The sequence below is a fragment of the Oryx dammah genome, unplaced genomic scaffold (assembly GCF_014754425.2).
Source record: "Oryx dammah isolate SB20612 unplaced genomic scaffold, SCBI_Odam_1.1 HiC_scaffold_20, whole genome shotgun sequence".
Classification (NCBI taxonomy): domain Eukaryota; kingdom Metazoa; phylum Chordata; class Mammalia; order Artiodactyla; family Bovidae; genus Oryx; species Oryx dammah.
Genome location: NW_024070204.1, coordinates 9,058,241 through 9,076,921, shown reverse-complemented (window position 1 = coordinate 9,076,921; position 18,681 = coordinate 9,058,241).

Below are 18,681 nucleotides of genomic sequence, written 5' to 3'. Positions count from 1 at the left end.
TTTTATTCACTCAATAACCACGTGAGATGTAGTACATGCCCGGCCTTTTGCCACCAGTTGGAGACGCAGAAAGAATGAAATATAGACTTTATATTAGTGAACGCTTTTGGCTGAAGAATAAAAGGAACCGGAGGGAATGCTCATAGCATCCAGGAGAGACTCAGGGCCTAGCTGGGCCTCTGAGCATTTGGGACTAAGCCGATTCTCTCCAGGGCTTATCTCAGCCTCTGAGTTCACCTTCTCCTACCCCAGCCCAGGCTCCTCCTCCAGCGAGGACGCCGGGTACTCACCAGCAGAGTGTAACAGCATCAGCGGCTCCCCCACAAATTCAGGAATCTCAGGGAAGGGCTCTAACTGGCCCAGCTGGGATCAGGTGCCCACATCCAACCAATCAGTGGTGGTCATGTGAGTGGCGTCCGTAACCACTCCCATTGGCACCTTCTAGTGGAAAGCACATACCCCAGGAGGAGGCCGGCTCCCATTCTCAGCAGAGAAAGAGCAATGCCCACCTCAGCGCTGCTCCAAGAAAGTCCCAGCCTAACTGGGGAGAGAATCGGAGGCCCTGTGAGGAGTTCCATGACAGCCGCGTGCACGAGGCCTCTGTTAGTGCGAAGTGTGAGTGCATATGCTTCCCACGTGGCTACCTGGAAGGTTTCATCCAGAATCTGCCCAATGGAGTGGCAAAGAGGGGTGAACAGCTGGCCTTCCAGGAGGGGCCTGTGTGAAATAAAACTCCTGATGTTTAAGTTCCCATCTGCGGTGTTCTATTATGCAGACCCAGCATGCCCCTGAAATGAGCATAAAGACGGCTCCCAGCCATCATGTCCGTGGCCCCCGGCCTCATTCTTTGTTCCTGTCCCGCTCCCTGAGGATCTGAGGGCAGCCTTCACAGCAGTGCTGCCCAGAGGACGTGAGAACCCATCATCCCCCAGGCCTTCTTGTCGCACAGGGAAGCTGTTTCTCAACAGGGAGGGAGGTTGTGGGAAGAGCTCTTTCTGCTCAGCTCTGCTCCTAGAGGAGGGTGAGGCTGGGGGCAGTCACAGCGGGGATTCGGGTGTCACCTCCAGTGAGCATCAGGGAGAGTCCTTTTCCTACAACCCCAGCCCAGCCTGGTCCCCTCCCCCGTGCCCCCTCCCCTCGGAGACGAGTGTGTCCAATGCCAACTCTGGGGACTCTGGAACCCCAAACCCACTCACAAGCTCTGGAGCTCAGTCCTGCTGCCTCTGCGTCCATCTGAGCACTCAGCTGGTACAAACCCACTCCGCTTGAGGTGGGGAGACGACAAGGCACCTGGGCTCCAGCACCTCGGAGCATCCCTTCTCTGGGATGCAGGCTTGGGGCTCAGGCAGGAGGCTCTTTGATTTCTACTCCCGCAGCCAGCCTCGGCCTCTGCCTGTCCTGAGATCCAGAGTGTAATCTTCCCAGTGATACCATTTCCGGGTCACCTGGGGAGACAGCCCTCTCAAGACAGGTGTACCTACTAGGGTTGAGGGATTTCCACAAGGATGACAGGGAACAAATTTCCCTAGCAAGTTCACTCTGATCTTGTTATTATTATGATTGTATAATTATGTATGTTATCAAAGTTACCTCTTTATTCCACCTTCATTCATGCCCAGCATGTACTGTGTCTGAAAGTGCTGTGTGTTAGTCGCTCAGTCATGTCTGACTCTTGCACCCGCCAGGCTCTTCTGTCCATGGGGATTCTCCAGGCAAGAATACTTGAGTGGATTGCCATTCCCTTCTCCAGGGAATCTTTCTGACCCAGGGATCGAACCCAGGTCTCCTGGATTGCAGGCAGATTCTTTCCCATCTGAACCACCTGTGCCAAGCACTGTGCAAAGGGTAAATGATTGCATGTTGTTGATGAAGGCAAACCAAGTCATGGCATCTATAAAAACAACTGTGCTATTAAATAAAATACAGTATGAAATACCTTATGTCATTAAGCTGATGCGGAAATGCTGTTTGGTACCAGGCCGGGTCGGAGCACTGCCAGGAAGGGGTGCTATCAGTGGTGGCCTCTCTCTGGGTGAGTTGTCTTCCTGCCACACCAGACACCTCCGATGAAACATATCCATTCCTTAACATTCCTTAACGCTGCTTTGGTTTTCAGAGCAAGTCTCAGGGCCCGGGGGATGGTGTGATGCAACCCTCCACTTGCTCTCTGTTTACAGTTTCTGACAAACAAAGAGGTAATTGCCTCTTGTAGTTTGGTCTGATTACTTTTCTGACACCCTTGGGGGAACTCAACCCCCCTGTCCCCTGGGGGCGCTGGGGGTGGCCACGTGGGTGGGGAGGCGGGGCTTCCTGAAGCTGCATTTCTATCTCAAGTTTTTTTCTCAGAGGCAGCATGGGTTTCAGGTGATGGGTATAGAGAAGGCCAGGGGTTCCTGGGTCTCTAATCTTTAAAAACCTATAGTAAACCGTTCATTGGCAGCTACACCCATCACTGTCTTTCCTTCTGGGAGCCACTGGGGATCTTCCCCTAAGGGCCAGGGGGAGGGCCCCTCCTCCCAATTCTCCATCCGTTTCCTCTGATGCTGGAAAGTTAGATCTCCCAACAAGGCTGCAGGGACTACCCCCCTACCCTGCCGCCCCCCCCAACACCCTGCCTCCTCTGCCCTAGTAGTCATGGGTTCAAATGAGGAGGTGGTGGGGAGGGGGCAGGGTCTAACCTAACACCAGCAGAGCCCTCTTAGAGTGGCTTTCCAGGAGTTTCTAGCTAGCATTGCACACCACCTTCTACCAGCTCATCCATCTGCCTGTATTTAAGGATCTTTTAAAGCATTTAGAACAATATTAACAGTAAGGAAATTAACATTTGTTTGTTACTATGTGCCAGGCACCCAGGTAGCACTAGTGGTAAAAGATCCGCCTTCAGTGCAGGAGACATGAGCGGGTTCAGTCCCTGGGACGGACAGATCCCCGGAAGGAGGGAATGGCAACCCACTCCAGTATTCTTGCCTGGAGAATCCCATGGACAGAATCCCACTGAGGCAAGGTGACTTCGCCTCAGTGGATGCGAGCACTGGTATCAGGTATTTCCATATACAGCTCACTCAGGCAGCGCCCTTGGCCTGTCTGTGCCTCAGTTTCTTTGTCTGTACAAATGGACCTCACAGTAGTCATACTCGATCAGAGGACTGTCGTAATGACTGAAGTCACACACACAAGATGCTCAGGACAAAGGCATGGGAAAGAAAGGACTCAATAAACATGAGGAGTTACATTTTTCACCTCCTTCTCCTCATCAAGGTGGCTGTTTTAGCCCACTTTATAGATAAGAAAGCAGAGGCTCAAGGAAATGAAGTAATCCTCACATGCACTTCAGGTGGCGGCGGGTGGGGGGCGCGGTGTGTGGTTCTGCAGGAATTCAAACCAGGCCAGGCTCCTTCTCCGTGCACACAATCCCTCCTGCCCAGCCACTCAAAACATTTCTCAAATCTAGAAAATGACTATTATCTCCCTGGTGTGTTGTCATCATCGACTTTCAAATTCTTCTATGCAGACCCGGGGCTTCCAAATGGCTTTGAAATATTTTACATCCAGACCTGGAACAGATGTGTATAGAAGTTTCCTGAAGCAATGCTTCCCTGGTGGCTCAGACGGTAAAGAATCCGCCTGCAATGCAGGAGACCCGGGTTCGATCCCAGTTGGGGAAGAGCCCCTGGAGAAGGGAATGGCTACCCACTCCAGTATTCCTGCCCGGATATTCTCATGGACAGAGGAGCCTGGCGGGCTACAGCCCAATGGGTTGCAAAGAGTCATACATGACTGAGTGACTTCACACTTTCACTGTTTTATGCACCCTGGTATTTTTCTATACGGTTCTATTTTGTTCCATTTTTAAGAGCTGGTTTCGTCTTGATCTTCAGTGGTAGTTTGAAAACCAGCAACCAGGCAAGTGAGTTTACTCTGAGCAGGCCTGGCCGGGCGTGGTCTGAGTGCTCCCTCTGGGTTACCTAGGCCTCGGCTCCCTGAGTACCAGCTTCTCCGCAGAAGACCCCAGTCCTGAGACGCAGGGTCCTGGAGCTCCTGGTGCCCTGGTGGGCACCAGAGGCAGAGGGAACGTGAAACACAGGAAGCCTGTCTCCAGGCCCACAGGCTGGTCTGGGTTGTCCAGAGTCACTCAGCCATGTCCAAGAGCGTGTTCCTTAGAGTTTCATCCATTCAGTCACGCTTAGTCACTCTGTTGCATCCGACTCTTTGTGACCCCGTGGACTGTAGCCCATCAGGCTCCTCTGTCCATAAGATTTTTTTCAGGCAAGATTGCTGGAATGGATTGTCATTTCTTTCTCCACGGGGGGTCTTCCCAACCCAGGGATCAAACCCGCATCTCCTATGTCTCCTGAATTAGCTGGTCAGGGTCGGGGGGTGCGGTTTCTTTACCTGCTGAGCCATCAGGGAAGCTCCTTTTAAAACGAAGATGTTCCTTTGCTGTTTGTATCTTGATGTCCAAGGGGCTGGTGCTGCAGAGTAGGGAGATGCAAACCTCGGACTGGCGACCAGCTGGGCGCCCAGCGATACAGAGAGAGCAAGGGGAAGCTGCAAGAACAGCCTGGGCCGGGAGGACCTGCCTTCAGGTGCCATCCTGAGTTGCCAGTCCAGCTGTGGTCCTCCCCTCCCTCCCCTCGTCCTCCCGGCCCAGGGCCACGTGACCCTTCCCGGCTTCCTTTGCTCCTCTGAGAGACAGCCCGCAGCCAGCCAGGGATGTCCTGGAGCTCCTGGTGGGCACCAGAGGCAGAGGGAACTGACTCTGTGACCCCATCAACTGTAGCCCATCAGGCTCCTCCGTCCATAGGATTTTTTTGGCAAGAATACTGGAGTGGATTGTCATATATTTCCCCAGGGGGGCTCTTCCCAACCCAGAGTTCAAACCTGCATATTATGTGTCTCCTGCACTAGCTGGGGGAGGGGGGTGTTCTTTACCTGCTGAGCCATCAGGGAAGCCCCAACACACCCACCGGGCCCAGTGTAACCGCGCCGTGTCCCCCACGCCCCCCCTTCCATGGCTGGAAGTAGCCGAGCACAGGGACCTCGGAGCCCACGTGGAAACGGAAGGGCCTTGGGTCCCCGAATGGTGCTCAGGCGGACACCACCTGCTCATCAGCGTCATTCATTCTGATCTTCACACGAGTGAGAAATATACCCCCACACGTCTCACTCACATCACAAGACTCACTCACACCACAAGGCCACTAGCAGACAGCGATCACGCCACTACGCAGAAGTCCTCTGAATCTCTGGCCAATTTCAAGGCAGTGGAGCTGGATGTTCTTAAACGTAGCCAATTTCACGGAGCAAAAAATTTTCCATCGAAACAGAGGATGAATGTACGGGGTTGGATGGTGTCTCCCCAGACTCATGCTGACCTGGAGCCTCAGAATGGGAACTTACTTGGAGATAGGATCTTGGCCAATACCATCAGCTTAAGTTGATGTCACCCTGGGAAAGGGCGGTATCCTTATGGCAAGAGAAAAGTTCAGACACAGTGGACATACACAGAGAAGGCTTTGTGGAAACAAAAGCAGGATTGGAGTGATGCAGCTTAAATAAAAAAAACTCCACGGCTTGCTGGCAGCACCCAGGATTAGAATAGGGATGGGAGCATCCTCCCAGAGACTTGGGAGGGAGTGTGTCTGTCAGGTCAGGACTCCTCACCATCCGGAGCTGCTCCAGAAAAAAAGAAAAAAATTCCTGCCATTTTAAGCCCCCAGCTCATGGTACTGTGTGACGGCAGCCACAGGAAACCAACACACTCTGTAATCAAAGCATCGTGTAATGTTTAAAAGCTGCACTATTTTTAGCCCAGTTCTGCGTGCTCCAAGGAAGAGAACACCCTGATTCTGTGCTTCCAGCTGGAGGATGGGAGCCCAGACCCCAGGGAAGAGAGCCCTCCACCCCCCCCACCTTCTGGAGAGAGCCCCTTGGGATGGGGTTCCCCGGGCAAGTCAGGGCAGACAAGGTCTTTGTTGTACATTGTTCAGGTGACTAAGTCGTGTCCACCGCTCTGTGACCCCCCGGACTGCAGCACGCCAAGCTTCCCTGTCCTTCACTATCTTTCACTATGCTTCCCTGGTGGCTCAGCTGGTAAGCAATCTACCTGCAACGCGGGGGACCTGGGCTCAATCCCTGGGTTGGGAAGATTCCCCTGGAGAAGGGAACAGCTACGCACTCCAGTATTCTTGCCTAGAGAATCCCATGGACAGAGAAGCCTGGAAGACTACATACAGCCCATGGGGTCACAAAAGTCAGACACAGCTTGGCGATTAAACCACCACCACCACCATAAAGTCCATGGGGTTGCAAAAAGTTGGACATGACTGAGAGACTTTCACTTTTATCTCCCAAAGCTTGCTCAAATTCATGTCCATTGCATCACTGATGTCATCCAACCATCTCATCCTCTTTCGCCCCCTTTCTCCTCCTGCCTTCAATCTTTCTGAGCATCAGGGTCTTTTCCAATAAGTCAGTTCTTCGCATCAGGTGGCCAAGCTCTCGGCCAAGGGTAGATGTGAGCTCTTCCAGCCAAGGTTTCCAGTCAAGACCTATTTGCCCTCGAAGATGGTCTGGCTCATCCTCCACGGGGGTCTGGGCCACCAGGTAAGAAGGAGAAGGCAACCTGGTGGATGAACACCCCGAAAGGCAAGACACACTCGTCTGTTGTTCCCAGACGGTGGGAGCCCATTTACCACGTGTATCGAGGCTTGCTGACCAGAATCAGCTCACTTTTGATTATCATCCAAGTCGTGTCTCACCTTCATTTCAAGCATTCAGAAATATAACCAATGACGCAGGACATGGCTTCCTGGATCACATTAAAAGGCAAAACATACTTTACGCACAATAGCTAATCAGCTACCTCGAGGATGCTGTGATGAACGTTCTTTACTGAACGGGCATCTCTCTGAAGGGGACTAATCACTCTGGGTGCTGGTTTGCTAGGGCTGCAGCGATAAAGTAACATAAACCCAAGTGCCTGAAACAGCAGAAGTTTAGTGTCTCAGTTCTCGAGGGTACAAGGTCAAGATCAAGGTGCTAGCAGGGTCGACTGTCTGGAGAATCTGTTCCAGGTCTTTTCTTCCGGCTTCTGAAAGTTTGCTGGCAATCCTTGGCATTCCTAGACTTGTGGACTCATCACCCCACACTCTGCATGGCCTGGTTGCCCGTGTCCAAACGTCCACTTTCTACAAGGTCCCTGGCCAGATCACACTGAGGCCCACTCTATCCGGTATGAACCCAGACTCACTAATTACATCTGCAGTCACTCTACTGACAATGTGACACCCTGAGGTATGGGGGTTAGGACTTTAGCACATGAATGGGGTGGCAGGGTGAGGAAGCGGAACACAATTCAGCCCCAAACATTCCCTTTGAATCATTTTTGTTAAAACCTCTACCTTAATATGGTAGGTTGGCTTTGAAAAGTGAAGGTGTTAGTCGCTTTGTTGTGTCCAACTCTTTGCAATCCCATAGACTAAAGCCAGCCAGGCTCCTCTGTCCATGGGATTCTCCAGGCAAGAATACTGGAGTGGGCTGCCATTCCCTTCTCCAGGAGATCTTCCTGACCCGGGGATCAAGCCAGCATCTTCTGCGACTCCTTCATTGCAGGCAGATTCTTTACCATCAAATCACCGGGGAGGCTGTTTCTATGCACATATTACACTTTCATTTTTAAAAACAGCTTACTACAAATGAAAACTATCCTTTTCATAGGTGGTGAGCACTAGCTGCGAGAGGTCGTGTCAAGCCTTTAGCCCAAGGCTCCACAATCTGAGCCCTCAGCAAACATGCTCTGTTACCGCTGTACCATCCCTTACCCAGCAACACACTTTGGGGTTCTGGCATCAGTTCGGAGGCCCTTAGGTACAAGGGGCTTATCCTGAACCTCATCTCCCACCGCCAACACGGTGGTACTGTTCAACCACAGGGCATAAAGGGTGAACACAGCCCCACGCCAGTTCACATCAGTCTCGCCTCCCATTATGGGGTTTTGTCCCTAAAAAACTCACCAGAATATGTCTTCTGAGGGATTTTTGGAATTCAGGATTGTGGATAAGGGATGACACAACTGTGTGGTCATATCATGTGTTCTTTTCTGCAGCTGGGAATCAGATGGTTTGTGCTCCAGGCCAGTCCTTTTCAAGACGAAGCCAGGTTTCCCACTGGATGAGACTGGAGACTAGAAAAGGAAATAGGAAGCACTGCCCAGAGCTCAACTAAACAGATGCTGAGGTTCCCGCCAGACCTCAGGCCACCCCGCCCTGGTGACTTCAGCGGGCAGACCTGACACGGCGGCCACGGCAGGGTCCGAGCCTGGCCTGGCCCCTAGCGGCTCCTCCAGGCACCATCCTCCCCTGTTCCCTTGTGTGTGTGTCTGGGGCCTGGGCAGCCCAGTGGGGGGGGGGGGCTTGGGGGTCAAGGGGGTGCCCAGTGCGTGGTGACTTCAGTCAGTTCCATTGAGCTACTCAGTCGTGTCCGACTCTGAGACCCCATGGACCGCAGCACGCCAGGCCTCCCTGTCCATCACCCACTCCTGGAGTTTACTCAAACTCATGTCCATTGAGTCGGTGATGCCATCCAACTATCTCACCCTCTGTCATCCCCTTCACCTCCTACCCTCAATCTTTCCCAGCAACAGGGTCTTTTCAAATGAGTCAGCTCTCTGCATTTGGTGGCCAAAGTATTGGAGTTTCAGCTTCAACATCAGTCCTTCCAATGAATATTCAGGACTGGTCTCCTTTAGGATGGACTGATTGGATCTCCTGGCAGTCCAAGGGATTCTCAAGAGTCTTCTCCAACACCACAGTTCAAAAACATCAATTCTTCAGCACTCAGCTTTCTTTATAGTCCAACTCTCACATCCATACATGACCACTGGAAAAACCATAGCCTTGACTAGATGAACCTTAGTTGGCAAAGTAATGTCTCTGCTTTTTAATAGGCTATCTAGGTTGGTCATAACTTGTCTTCCAAGGAGTAAGCAGCTAGAGATACAGGACGCCCTGTTAAAAGGGAAGTTCAGATTCAACAGTGAATAATCCCTGTATTATGTCCTGTATAATATCTGAGATATATTAAGTATAACGTTGTTTATCTAGAATTCAGATGTCCTGCATTTCATCCAGCTGCCCTCCAGTGCGGGTGTCTCCAAGATGAGGCATCAGTGAAGGACAACAACCTTCACCAACCTGCTTAGACAGGAGGGGAGAATGCCGGCTGGGGGAGGGTGCAGGACCGTCTCCTGACCTGCAGGGCTGGACAAGAGGCCGAGGCTGTCCTCGAGGAGGCCGTGTTGTCTCTCCCTGTCTCTGTCACCTACGTTCTCTGAGTGCAGATTCACCTCCACTTCCTGTCTACCCCACACTTCTTCCACCTCCGGCATCACCTGCCATCCGTGTACAGGGCATCCTCGGAGGGACACGCTCTGGGGTCCCTCCCCCACATCTCACTCAACCACAGGCCCGCCAGCCCGAACCCACATCTCACTTCCTCCACCAGTGACACAGCCTGGAGTTCCTCCAAGTCGGTCCACTTGGAGTAGCTTCCTTCTTTTGAACACTCGGGGGCAAGTGTTGGGAAGGAGATGGTGGGCAAGCCTAGAACTTGTTCAAACCCTAATCAAGGAAAGTTCTCGTATTTTCCTCCTAGTCCATGACTATCGCCTTGCCTCTAGGGTGCACACCCCACTCTGAAGCCTGCCACCTGAGAGCTGAGCTGTGGGTCACCCAGGGCATTGCCTGGGCACTGACATCCCGCATCTCTGTTAGGCCTCAGTGGCTTCTCAGAGACTCATCCTGACTCAACAGTCATCCAAGCTTGCGATGTCCTGGCTGACTATTTATAAGAGCAGATGTAACAAGTCTACTCACCTTGCCCTGGGTCTAAAGCGGGGTTCTCGAGACTAGCGATCTTTGGAACTGGGTACTTCGTGGTGGGGGCTGTCCCTTACACCATGGGATGTTCAACAGCGTCTCTGGGCTTCACCCACCAGATTCCAATACTGCCTCCCCTTCCAGCATGACAACAGAAACGTCTCCAGACAAAACCCAAATCTCCCTAGTTGAGAACCACTGCTCTCAAAGCCTCCAAACTCACCTCATTCCACAGATCTATGACAGAGTGGAGAACGCATTCACTGTGGACCCGCCATGGCTTTGCTGGGAAACAGTGGCTGTAACACCAGGAGTAAAACTCTTTTTTTAAAAAAGGATGCTATTGGTTGAGGCTATCTTCCAAATAAGATGTTCCCATCCTCAAAGTTCATTCCCCTAATTAATGTGTTTGCTGCTAGGAATTAACCGATGCTTTGTTTCTCTCTCAGAAAAAATGGTTTCAGCAAACCTCATTTCCTGCCAGGACCCCTACTTCAGGTGCTTTGAAGCCAGAATGAGTCTAAAGCAGTGATGGGAACCGAAGGAAGCAGACATTCCTGAGGGCCTGCTATCAGCTCAGTCCCTCCTCCCCAAAACCACGTGGTTGGCGTTATTCTAAGGACACTGATGCTCCCTGGGGTGATGTGACAAACTCAGGGCCACTTACCTCATCATTAGCCATCCTGGGAACCCCACCTGGATTCCAGAGCGAACTCCCCCGCAATCTGCCCTCCTTCATTCTGCAATTAGAGATAATAAAATGCAGATGCCCAGGAGGAAAGGAAACCATTACTTCCTTTCACTTGTTACACCTGCTCTTGTAGGTAGTCAGCCAGGACATCAGAAGCTTGGAGGACTACTCAGTCAGGGCGGATCTCTGAGACTCCACAGACGCCTAACTGAGACGTGGGATGTCGGTGCCCAGGCATGAATAAGTAAATAGTGAAAATAAATATTAATAAGTGACCCTTTCCTGCTGGGAGGGTTTCATGAGGTCAGGCTAGAGCACAGGGCAAGGGTCACTAGACCCCTGGGGGGAGCCAGAGATAGAGGAAATGGGGGATGCACAGTGTGTGTGTGTCTCACGATGCTGCCAATGGGTTGGGCCTTTATTGGCTATCAGCCAGGTCCTGTCTTGAGGGAGCCAGGGCGATCCGGGAGCAGCGTCCCATAGACATTCCTGTGCAGCTCAGTTGCCTTTCCTGGCCCCATGCAGCCAGGTAGCAACACCTGAATGAAGTCAGTGGCATTGTTAGGTAGGTCAAATAGGGAAAAGGAGTCCAAAATGGCAGTGGCTAAAAGACAAGGAAGGGAAAAGCCCGCGAAAATAGAACAAAAGAAGGTCCGAGGACCGGAGTGAGGACCTCAGGTAAAACAAACAACACTCCTGGCTGGCCCAATTTATATAGGACAGCCCCAAGGAGAGAAAAACATATAAGAAGAGGAACCAAAGCAAGCTCTCTCTCTCTCTTTCTCTCCCGCGCGCTGGGGCGCTCTTCTCTTCGCGTCTTTGGATTGACGTGCCCTCAGGCCTCGAAGATGGATTTTCCTGCTATCTTCTAAATAAAATAGAGCTGTAACACTGGGCTGTAACACTGATTTGTCTAAGAGCTATAACATGGTCCGTTTGAGACCTCAGAGCTATAACACGGTCTGTCCAAGACCCGAGGGCTGTGACGTGCCGAGGGGGCTTTCATGTCCATCACTCCAGATCTTTGTTTTGATGAGACAAAAACCGAGGGGCATACACTCGCCTGACAGCATCACGGTTGGAACCTAAGCACTTTCCAGTCCAGCGGTTCTCAAGCGCTGCTGTCCATCAGCTTCACCTGGGAGCTGGGCCAGTCCCGAGTCCTGGGCCACTCCCACCATCGGGACCCCAAGATTTTCAAGCTCTCCAGTGACGCCTATGTGCAGCCAGCTCCCCCTGTGACGGAGCACAGCACCCCACTTTCTAATGCACATTCAGGCAATGGTGATCCCTGGATCTGCAGAAACTGAGTCAGGAGGCTGAGGTGGGCCTGAGATCCTGCATGTCGGGCCAGTTCCAGGGCGTGGAGCCAAGTGCGGTCCATCCTTTGGTGGTTGTCACCTTGGAGCTGGTTGTTCGTGTTAGTTGCTCAGTTGTGTCCGACTCTTTGCGACCCCTTGGACTGTAGCCTGCAGGCTCCTCTGTCCATGGGATTCTCCAGGCAAGAATACTGGAGTGGGTTGACATTTCCTTCTCCAGGGTAATCTTCCCAGGGACCAAACCCAGGTCTCCTGCATTTCAGACAGATTCTTTACTGTCTGAACCACCAGGTGCTGGTTAGAACCTTGAGAATCTCAGCCCCACGCACTCTCCTATCCCCCACACCAAGACCTACAAGTCAGAATCTGCACTTTAACCAGGCCCAGGGGAGGCAAGTACATGTTCAAGTTTGAGACTCTTTGCTCCACCTAATGCCTTTGTTTGTTGATGGGGCAGTGAGGCCAGCAGAGGACAAGGGCCCAGGACCCCACAGCAGAAAGTTCTAGGAACTCGTGCTAGGCTGCATCCAAATGTCTTCTTTCCATCATTTGATGATCTCGGTAAAGATGATTTATTTTTCTTCATTTACTATGATTTCAGGCAATGTATACAGTGTCCCTCTCCTATTGCATTTAATTCAGGCACAAAACCAGACAAAACCTAACCTAGGAAGAAAAGTAGGGATTAGTAAAATACAAAAATAAGACAGAAACAAGGTGCTTTCACTTGTTCTCTGATGAAAAACAGCTAATAACTGGGCACCTTCCAGTATGGTGACTTGAGAAACACAGCAGAGGGGAAGTTCAGTGGGAAACTGTGGATCATTCCTACCAGAGGAGTGATCAGGAGTTTTGCCTATACCCAGGAATACAACTTCCTTTGCCTATCTCAGGACAGTCTACTTTCAGCCTTGTGGTGAGACTATAATATAAGAAAGGCGTTAACCAAAAGGAAATGGCTGTTTCCTCTATTTCTAAGCCACAAACTCCTGCAGGACAGAGCTGATGAGTCAGTAGCGGTGGCCCCATTGTGAACGGCCAGAAGACTGTGACCATTTTCTAAATGTCTTCTTAAAGGTCAGCCTCCACCTCCGCAGTCTGGAGTTGATTTTTGGAAACAGCCGAAAGTTAATCAGAACCAGGTCAGGTGATTAAGGTGGTGACCAGACTCAGCTGCATTTAGGAGGCAGATCCAAACTGAGGCCGCAGCGTGCCCTGCCTGGCTTCTTGTGCACCACCTCGCGGTTCTGGCACAGCTCCTTATGACAGCCCCAACGCGGGTTCAGCAAGGACAGCAGCACCGGGGAAGCTCGACGCTGCCCCAAAGTGCTCCTGTCAGTCCTACTGAAGGGAGAACATGCTTGCAAATGCTATGACTGATAAGGGGTCAAACTCTAAAATACACAGACCACTCTTACAACTCGATATCAAAAGAAAAACCTGATTAAAAAATGGGCAGAAGAAGTAAATAGATATTTTTCCAAAGAAGACAGACAGATGGCCAACAGGCACATAAAAAGATGTTCAACATCGCTAATCCTTGAAAGTGAAAGGGAAGTCACTCAGTCGTGTCCAACTTGGCGACCCTGTGGACTGTAGCCCACCAGGCTCCTCTGTCCATGGGATTTTCCAGGCAAGAATACTGGAGTGGGTTGCCATCTCCTTCTCCAGGGGATCTTCCCAACCCAGGGATTGAACCTGGGTCTCCTGCATTGCAGGCAGATGCTTTAACCTCCTTAGGGAAATGGAAATCAAACCCACAAGGAGACATCACCTCGCACCTGTCAGAATGGCTACCATCAAAAAGACCACGAATAACAAATGTTGGCGAGGATGTAGTGGAAGGAAACTCCAGCATTTCCACTCCTGGGTATTTATCTGAAGAAAACGAAAACACTAATTGGAAAAGACACATGCACCCCAATATTCCCAGCAGCATTAATTACAGCTTCTAAGATATGGAAGCAACTGATGTGTCCATCAACAGATGAATGGATAAAGAAGATGTGGTATACAGATATATGATGGAATATTATATGGCCATTAAAAATGAAATTCACCATTTGCAACAACACGGATGGACTTGGGTGGTGTATGATGCTTGGTGAAATAAATAAGAGAAAGACAAACACTATATGGTATCCCTTATATGTCCAATCTAAAAAATACAGCCAACTAATGAATATAACAGAAAAGAAGCAGATGCATACACACAGAGAACAAACTAGTGGTTGCTGCTGGGGAGGTGGGGGGTGGGCAAGAGAGGGAAGGGGATTCAGAGGTACAAACTACTGCACATAAAATAAATAAGCTGTAAGGATATACTGTACAGCACAGGGAACACAGGCAATCTTTTATGACTGTAAGTGGAGCTGTTGTTTAGTTGCTAAGTTGTGTCTGACTCTTGCAACCCCGTGGACTGCAGCCCACCAGCCTCCTCTGTCCATGGAATTTTCCAGGAAAGAATACTGGTTTTCATGCCCTTCCCCAGGGGATCTTCTGATCCAGGGATCATCGAACACACATCTCTACCACTGAGCCATCAGGGAAGACCCTACAAATGGACTACAACCCTTAGAAAATGTGAATCACTATGCTGTATACCTGAAACATACAACATTATAAATCAACTGTATCTCAATATAAGAAAACAATAAAATAAAATCAAAAAGCATCACAAAAAATAATGGTTCTGTCGACAAAGCAGGTTCCTAGTCATCACATTCCCTTTGTCTAACATCCACCCTCACCTCATTTCCAGTAGTGGTTATGCATTTTTAGACATAAGACAGCAAGCACATTGTGGGTGTAAAGGACAAAAAGCAGCTCACCACCTGGGGGCCTGGCCACGGCAGATGGAGGTGACAGAGGGCCGGGCAGACGGCAAGGTGGGCAGCCACTTGAAACTGGAGGAGGCTGCAACAGGCTCTCACAGAGCCTCCAGAAAGAGACCGGTCCTCTGACACTTCATTTCAGGTTTCTGGCCTCCAGAACGCTGAGGGAGGGTATGTCTGTTGTTGTAAGCCACCCCGTGTGCAATACTTGTTGCAGCTGCTGCAGGAAATGAATGCACCCTGTCTGGGCTAGTAAAGCCCTCCTCTCCACTCCACCACCATCTCTTCTGAGCCCTAGCTCACCTTCATCCGTGCGGACGGGGCTTTGGTGTGTCCTGACCTGTGGCTGGCCCGGTGTCCCCCCTGAGGCTCTAATCCTCCTTCCCCACTAGCTCTCCCAAGTTCTCCATCAGTCCAGGAGGGGGTTTGAGTGACCCGGGAAGCGCACACTGGTGCACCCAGAGGTCTGTCCAGCTGCCTGTTCCAGCACCACAGCTCTGCCTGCCTGAGATGAACCGCGAGCTGGCCATCTTGGTGGTTTCCATGACAGCCGGCTGCTTTCATCCAACTCTCACTCTGTCCCACGGGGGTGTGGACCAGAGCATCACCATCACCTGGCAGCTCACTGGAGAAGCAGGGTTCAGGGCTGGCCTAGACCTACTGGATCGGAATCTGCATTTTAATGTGACTGGAAAGGGGCTGCTGGGCCTGTTACCGTGACAGACATGTGGGTCTAAACCCTTCTGGGATGATCCCCTCTCACCAACACACAAGCTCTCTCCATTCAACTTCCTGTCTTTTCTCTCCTAGGTGGAGACTGTGGCTGCCTGGCCCCCCAGGGAAGGGGCGTGGTTTAGAAGCAAAAGCTTTTGTGCACTTGGTTTAACTTCCTGAGACTTAATGTATTTTGAATTTCAAACAACAATTCTCAAGCCTGGCTTGCGTTTGTTATTCAGTGGGGCAGGTGCCCGGTGTTTAACTCAGTTAAAAAACATTTCTCCTGACCACGTCCAGGCTCTCAGGGGAGCAGGCCCCCACCTCCCCGTGGCTGCCTGCCCTGTAATCTCTAAAACCAATCCGATTCAGGCCCTCCCTGCCGAGAACATCTGTTGTTTGTCCACCGGCATCGCCTCCCTTTTCTTCAGCAAAATCTCCTCTGGGAGAAGGCAGCCTATCACAGCGGGGTCACCTCCCTCCCGTCACCTGTCATGTGACGATCACGTGACTCATACTTGCCTCTGTAGCGTGCCCTGTGCCCCTGGCCAGTGATTGGTCCAGCATTGGTCATGTGACTGAAACTAGACCAATCAGAGTTGTCTGCAGGGGCTTTTTTTGTATGGACACTGGGAAACAGTGTCTCTGTCCTTTAGGAATCTCTAAACTGGAATGATGTCAGTGGGTCCGACCACACTAAGGTACTCCCCTCACGGCTGCCCGCCACATGGAGGTACACTCATGCCTCAGTGTCCACAGGGGATTGGTTCCAGGGCCCACTGCAGATACCAGTATTGTTGCAGCAAAAACAGAAACGAGCAAACAGACTTTTGGCACCTACCAGCCAAGCAGGCCTGCAAGAGTTAAGCAATCTTGGTTACTCTTGAGCTGTGACTACTAACAAACACTTGTGGCTGGGCTTGCCCCTCACAAAGCTAGTTACTCTCTGACTTTGTACGAGTTGTACTCTGCACCTGGCGTTCTTCTCGCCCTACGCTGTCTTGTAGCATTCAGAAAGAAGGTCATGGGCTGATAACTTCAGGGCCACCAGACCTGGTTGCTGAGTTGCCTGATGCCAGCTGTGACTGTTTCAAAACTTTGCAGAAGGAAAAAAAAAAACCTGTGTAAGGATATAAACACCTCTCCCTCTTCCTGAGAAGGCGGGCACAGTTCTTGAGGGGCTATCCTGCTGTGTATCCCCTTTGCCTGGCAAAAATAATAAAGCCACTCTTTATTGTTTCTTCCAAACTCTGTCTCTCTATTTGGCACTGATGGACAGGGAGCCAAGATTTCTGGCAACAAAATCAGGGGATGATCAAGTCCCTCATATAAGATGATGTAGTGCTTGCCTATAACCTACAAACATCCTCCTTTATACTTTAAGTCACCTCTAGGCTACTTAGAATGCTCAATTTAATGTAAATGCTATGTAAATAGCTGCCAGTACACAGAAAATTCAAGTTTTGGTTATGGAACTTTCTGGAATTTTTTTTCTTTTTAATATTTTAGAAAATGTATCTTTTGGGAATTCTCTAGTGGTCCAATAGTTAGGATTCCATGCTTTTACTGCTTGGGGCCTGAGTTCAATCCTTGGTTGGGGATCTATTATAAGATCCCACAAGCCACATGGTATGGCCCCCAAATTTTTTAAATTAAAAAATAAATAAATAATCAAGGCTTCCCTGGTGGCTCAGTAGTAAAAATCCACCCGCCAATGCAGGAGACACAGGTTCAATTCCTGGTCTGGAAATATCCCATATGTCTTGGAGCAACTAAGCCCATGCACCCAAACTATTGAGCTGGCACTCTAGAGCCCAGGAACCGCAACTACTGAGTCCACACACCACAACTACTGAAGCGCATGCACCCTAGAACTGTGCTCCACAACAAGAGAAGCCACTGCTCCTGCAGCTAGAGAGGAGTCCCAGATCATCACAGCTCGAGAAAAGCCCCGAGCAGTAATGAAGACCCAGCAGAGCTGCAAATAAATATGTAACCCCTGTGGCTCAGCTGGGAAAGAATCCACCTGCAATGCAAGAGACCTGGATTTGATCCCTGGGTTGGGAAGATCTTTGGAGAAGAGAAAGGCTACCCACTCCAGTATTCTGTCCTGGAGAATCCCATGGACTGTATCGGCCATGGGGTCAGAAAGAGTCAGATACGACTGAGTGACTTCAAGTAAAAATAATAAACAAATAAAAAATAAAAATAGTTTTGCTCCAAGGTTGGTTGAATCCATGGATGCAGAAGCCACAAGTCCAGAAGGCTGACTAGCTGTCACAAGGCACCCAGGCACATGGATACGCCTGGTGGTGCCCTGCCCCCCAGAGGCTCCCTGCCACGTGGAAATGGCCCGTCTGCAGTGGGACTGCACCATGCAGAAGCCTGGATCAGAGTTAGAACAGAAGAGGGATTCCTGGCTCCACTCCAAAGCCCTCGTCTACTCCTGAGGTCACTAGGACCACTTCCCCAAGCCCTTTTACCATTTTCCTTTTTCTGCCTGAACTTGTTTGAATTCGGTTTCTGTCCTTTGCAACTGAGAAGTTCTAAGGAGCACAATCTCATCTTAAAAGCTTTCCGTGGCTGCCTTGCAGGGGGTGGGTGTGGGGGACAGGGTCACATGTCTTGTGTTGGCATTGAGAGACCCCCCTCCCCCGACACCTAACTCCAGGTCACTTCCTCCCACAGAAATTCAGGCCCTGCACTTGGAACTCCTCCAAGGTGCGGGCACCTGCAGGGAAATTCCAGGCCCCATGTTCCCCCCACCCCCAGTGTCTTTCTGTCTGCACCCGGACAACAGCAGCATCCACGGCCTTGCGATAGTTTGCATCTGTGTTTCCCCTACCAGGCTGTGAGCATCCCAGAGGGACACTCGGCTTTGAGCCCCAGGCCCCCAGTGGGCTCCAGACTCACAGGACACGCTTAACAAACACTGTGGACAGACCCCCGCTCCCTGTCTCTCAGCAGAGGGGTTACAGGGTGCCACAGACACCTGCCTCTGACACAGGACATGCTTTGGCTGTCCAGTAGCTAAGGTCTGCTGAGATGCCTCCTAAATAGAAAAAAGTACCTCCGCTACTCCATTCACTTGCTCTGTTCCATCCCCACTCATTGCCCCCAGTTTAGAGCCTATTTCCATCCAGGTGACCTGGGGCTCCACGTCCTCATCCTCCAGACAGAGTCCTCAGTTTACCTCCTGGGCTCGGCATGCCTAGACCTGCGGCAGCCTCGATGTCCGAGGTCAT